Source organism: Vicia villosa, linkage group LG5 (genome assembly GCF_029867415.1).
Source record: "Vicia villosa cultivar HV-30 ecotype Madison, WI linkage group LG5, Vvil1.0, whole genome shotgun sequence".
Lineage (NCBI taxonomy): Eukaryota > Viridiplantae > Streptophyta > Magnoliopsida > Fabales > Fabaceae > Vicia > Vicia villosa.
The window spans coordinates 56,814,281-56,820,280 of NC_081184.1; positions in this window are offsets into that span (position 1 = coordinate 56,814,281).

A 6,000-nucleotide genomic window follows, 5' to 3' on the forward strand; every position below is an offset into this window, starting at 1 on the left:
AATTACAATTTATAAAACATATGTATATAAACTAATCTTTGTATGACAATAACATTGAAATTTTTTTCTGTTAATTCATATAAATTAGTAAACATTTTTTAACCGTAACTATATAATATTTATTTAATATTTATATTGACTTTACGTGACCCGTGCGAACGCACGGGTCCTTTGCTAGTATCAAATTAAGAGTTAAATATATTTTTAAGTCGACTCAATTTTAAATCCACAAAAAATATTTTAAAATAATGGTTCTTTCAATATTTTTAGTCGTTATTTTTTGTCTCTCCAGTTAAATTTTACTAACGGATACTTACATGTCACGTTATGTCATACTTACATGTCACGCTATGTCAGTTAAAATCAACACTAAAGAAAAAGCGACAGATTACAGAGAAATATTTTCATGAAAACACACATAAATCTATATTCTTATAAACATTCCATAAAAAAAGAGAAAATTTTAAATTTATATAAAATTTAATTTATTTTTTTATTGGATTTATGGCGTGGGGTGGTTGTGATAAGGAAGGAGGGAGGAAAAAAAATTAATTAATAAAAAGTTATGATTGGTGTTACACCCCAAAATTTGTCCTATAAATTTGGCATGAGATCAAGGGTTCCGAATGTTAGGGTTTCTTTATATTTGTGAAGTTCCTACTTTAAATAAGTCTGATTCAACTAGTTCCTCTGTGTGCACCGAACTATGGGAACTAGGGTTTATTTCCCTATTCATGTTGTAACCAAGGGCATTCTCTTGAGGTTTGGTTCCTTGGTGAAGTGCATAATTCTATGGGTCATTGCTTGGTTCACAAGCTATCTCACTAATGATCATCTATAAGGGATTGTATCAACCAAGTCTCCCAGTGATAATTCCAAGGTTTTGTCAGTATATAGTTCATTGCAACACTTTGAGGATTCCTTTGGTCTTCATGATCATTCGAAACTTGATTCACATGGTTTTCGCGGCACACAAGCTACCAGCTTAAAAGCATTCATCATGAGGCAAGGTTGTGGTTTATGGTTTTTCTTTTGGTATCAAGCACCTCAAGCCCACGATCTGTCCACTATTTAAGAGTGAGTCAAGAGAATTCATGTGCATGGGTTGTTTTGAGTTCAAAGTTATCATTTCATAATTCATCCTTTTAACTTTTGGTTATTTCAAGTACAAGTTACTAGGTGATGGTTATTCAAGCAATTAGTGTTTCAAGGATCATGGCTTAGGTGCAATGTTGATTTAATGTTTTTTAAGGAAATTGGAAAATGGTCAGGAATCAGTTTTAAGTTCATTCATCAAATTCACAAGGTTGGAAAAGAAAAACTTGGGATGTCACGAGTACATCGTCAAAGAGGATTGTGAATTCAAATTTAGCTTTGAAGAAATAGTTTGAATATTCTAAGAGATTAGCGTTGATTTTTCAAAGTCATGTTACAAGAAGATCCCATACAACATGTTGCGTGGTTATATTAAAGGCGTGGATCCCATTACAATCCCAATCAAATTTTGTTACATCCAAAAAAACCATTACACGTTCAATCATGCCATTTGTACATAAACACAACACAAGAAAAAGCTTTACAAAAACTATTCTACAAGCTTTGATTTCCTAACCTATTCCAAGGGCCACTTTTCCTTCACTTTAACAAAAAGAATTCACATTAATCCGAATCAGCACCAAATTCCAACAATTCTGAGACCTGCAACAATTCAATTAATCCTACACATAGAAAACCAAAACGTAACACAATTAAGCTCACGATTCAAAGCTAACAAAAATTCGGCATACATAACATTCCTAGCCAAATAACAGCCAAACCGCAAATGGCAAATCACCCTACAGCCTAACACTACCAAGAGGGACCGACTACAAGCTACAAAACCTGCATAACAAAGTTCACTAACGGCATTAGCTCAGCATCAAATTAGTCTAACCGAAATTCTAACCTAAAACTCAATAACAGAAATTAAGAGATTACATGTAACAGAAAATCGAGAAGAGAAAAATTGCAACTAACCATTCATAACATTATCCATTGTCACCATTCATCTGATAACAACTTACCTCAATCCAAGGGTTCAGAACATTTTACCTCTAACAACTTTCAACTGTTTATAAATGCTTGATTCACCTTCATTCATCGGTAGATTCATCATTCTGCAGAAAATCCACAAACTTCACATTCATCTTTCTCTTTGCAACCTAATATCAAACTTCATCTCAATCTCAATTCTACACAATCCTCATCGTATGTCTTCAATCATTCCACAAATCTCCAAAATCACCATAACTTCATCTTCGCATTGATCTGCAAAATTCTCCATAAATCCTCATAGCTTCAATAATCTTCTAACTTCAAACTTCCACAATCCTTCATCGTAGTCATAGAAAATATATTCCACGCGCTTCAATCTTCATTCACGATAAGAAATCTTCAGCATCTCTTCACCTTTCTTCACTGCAAATTCGACAACAACAACTCTCGACTCTCCCTCAAAGCAATAATGCACCACACACAAAAGAATTGCCAGAAAGAAGAAGAAAAATAATGAATATCTAGAGGAACGCAGGAAGATTACCTGAGATTGAAGTTCTCCGCGTCTCTTTTGCATTTATTTTGCAAGTCGTCGCATCTCTGGTATTCTTGGAACGCCGTCAGTTTGAAGAGTCACCAAAAACTCCTCCAGTCGGTAAACTCCCTTATCCCTCATTCTTGTGCCTTATTGTTCATTACTTGTTGCCATGATGCTTGTTTCGTCTCTGATTTAGTGAATTTGTTGATGCTTAGACTTGAATTTTCTTTGTTAGACTTAGGGTTTACTTTCTCCCCCTTTCTAATCAAGATATTTTAGGCTTTTAATTGACAATTTTTTAGGTGGAATCGGGTTTAAGAGGGGAAAGAGGATCCCAAAACGGATTTAGTTTTAGCGGTTGACACGCTCCGCCTGCCGTCTCCGGTGTGGCGGAAGCTGTAACACCCCAATTCTAGCCACGGTATTTAATTCAATTATCAGAGTATAATAATAAAACAATAGAATAGAATGTCACATTTACTTCATAGCAGCAAAATATACTCAAATTAAAACATTTGAATACACAACACGCAAATGGATGAACCAACATAACTACTCAAATTATGGTCTTTAAACTTCAATTTATTATTACAACGGAAACAAAGTCATAATTATTCCACATTATTCAACTTCATCCAAATCATTAAACAACTTAAACAAAACAAGAGTTTACACAACCAATCGTTAGTTGGTCCAGTAGTGATTGGCGCTGGACATAAAGGGTAAGATATCTAACAATATAAATAAAGTTATGATAAATAATATATTAGAGTTAGAAATCATAAATGTTACCTACAACACCACAAACATAATCACAACAAATCGTCACGAGGCATACGCCAATATCGCAGTTATTACCAATAATTAAAGGTAATTAATTCGTCACAATAATTCCCGCACTTCATAATAGTCACATCACAACATCACAATATATCACAATAATCAATCAACGAAAACAATTCAACAATAACAAATCAAAATCATTAATCCACACAAACATCGCAATGCATCACAAAGAAAATAGTGGTCAACGGAGTATTCCCCAAAACGGTCCCTCCTAAAATATCTATTAACTGATACTATTCTTTTCTGTTACTGGTATGACTTAGGATATTTTCTCCCACTTATTATGTCTCTCCTATGCAACTAGTCACTTATAGATGTGCAACAAAACCTACTACTTGAAGGATAGAAAAACACTTAGAAAGGGGGGGGGGGTTTGAATAAGTGTAGCTTTAAAACTCTTAAGATAAAAATAATTTGCACAATGATTTTTATCCTGGTTCGTTGTTAACTAAATTACTTCAGTCCACCCCCTTGGAGTGATTTACCTCACCTGAGGATTTAATCCACTAATCACACAAGATTACAATGGTTTTCCACTTAGATAACCTCTAAGTCTTCTAGAGTATTCTGATCACAACCTGATCACTCTAGGAACACAATGCTTAGATACCCTCTAAGACTTTTTAGAGAATCCGATCACAACTTGATCTCCTCTAGTTCTTACAAATGAATGTAAACAAATTCTTACAAGAGTATTACAATGCTTCTGAAAAGCTATAATCACAATTGTGATATTTCTCTTAAAGTTTAAGCTTAATCTCACTAAGATATTACAACAGTAATGAAGTGAGGTTGAAGTTGAAGTTTGAGAGCTTTTGAATTTGACAACGTTTTTGTATGTTTGCGCAAATTGTTGTATTCAGCCTCTCATCAGAACTTCTATTTAAAGGCGTTTGAGAAGATGACCGTTGGGAGCTGATCAGTGCATTTTGATGCACGTTCTTTTATGTTTGTACTTAGGCATTTCTATGGTTTGCTTTGTTTATTTTTCTATTTTATTATGTTTTTATATTTTAATTTATTTTTATTGTTATTTGATTTTCGCACTTTATTTTCAGCATTAGTAGTCTGCACTAAAATGATCATAAGTGGAGCTCCGGGAATCCGATTGAGGCGTTCTAATAATCTCCGGAAAGCTAAGAGAAAGAGCTACAACTTTTGTGTTGGAGTCAAAGTCAGATTCTGAGCGCATATTTTCCAAAATTTCGTTTGAAGCTGCAGCATTAGTTTTATTTAGTTTTGGATCGTTAGTTTTGGGTCTGGGTTATGTTTTTGACCCAGTTTGAGTGAGTAGAGAAGAAAACCTTATTTTGTTTTATAAGGGTTGGCAGCCGCTAGAATACGGGAGACCTTTCTTTCCCACAAATTTTACTTTTGGTTTCATGATTAGAATGAAGAACTAATTTACGACGGCAAATCCTGCTGCTTATGGGTTCCATTGTTTTGAGGTTATTCTAATACTAATTTAAATTCGATTTCTGTTCAATTCTTTTCTATGAAATCATTTGCTTAATTTGATTACAATTTTTTGCTTAATTCGATTGTTGTTCATAGGATAGAATTTATTAAATTTGATTGTATGCATGTTCCTAAATTTAATTGCGTGTTATCGTTTGCTTAATTCGTTAACTCGTCATATTCTTAACCGTTTGCTTAATTCGGTAAACAGGAACATAACTCGTATGATTTTGATAAGCGCTTGTCTGATTAATCTCATAATCGAATAGGATTGAAGCCGTTTAGGGATTGGTGCTATTATAACCGATGATAAGTCGGAACCCGAATCAGTAGGATTAGTCGTTTAGCTTATTTTGATAATCACTTAATTTACTCTGTTTTATAAATTGATTCTAAAACAAACCCCCATTATCGTTTTTAGTGTTAGTTAATAAAATCAAGAATCCTTGTGAGAACGATATTCGAGTTGTCGTTACCGCTAAACTACGTTTTCAAAATACTCGTTTTTGATCCGTGCGCGACAGCGGATCAGGAGCATTTAATGTGTTGTGTGATCCGTACAGCATTGCATTTAATGTTTCACTCTTTTGTCAACTACCTCGAGCCTTGCTTTTCCTGCTTTAACTGACGTTGCCTTTAATAGCTTCTAACGTTCCTTTTGTCTGTCAGCGTAGCCTGCCATCTTGTACTTGCTTCTGATCTGATCTTTGTTGATACAACGTTTGAATATATCAGAGTCAAACAGCTTGGTGCATAGAATCTTCTTGTCTTCTGACCTTGAAGAGCTTCTAGCGTGATACCATGAGAACTTCAGTGCTTCTGCTTCTGATCTCAAGTTCTTCTGATGCTTCAATAGACCATGTTCTGATTCTGCTTGACCATCTTCTGATGTCTTGCGAGAGCATGTTCTGATGTTGCATACTTGATCCTTCTGAGTCAGTGCTTCTTGCGCTGATTTTGTGCATACACTTTATATATTTCTTGAAATGGAAATTGCATAGAATTAGAGTACCACATTGTCTCAAGCAAAATTCATATACATTGTTATCATCAAAACTAAGAATATTGATCAGAACAAATCTTGTTCTAACAATCTCCCCCTTTTTGATGATGACAAAAACATA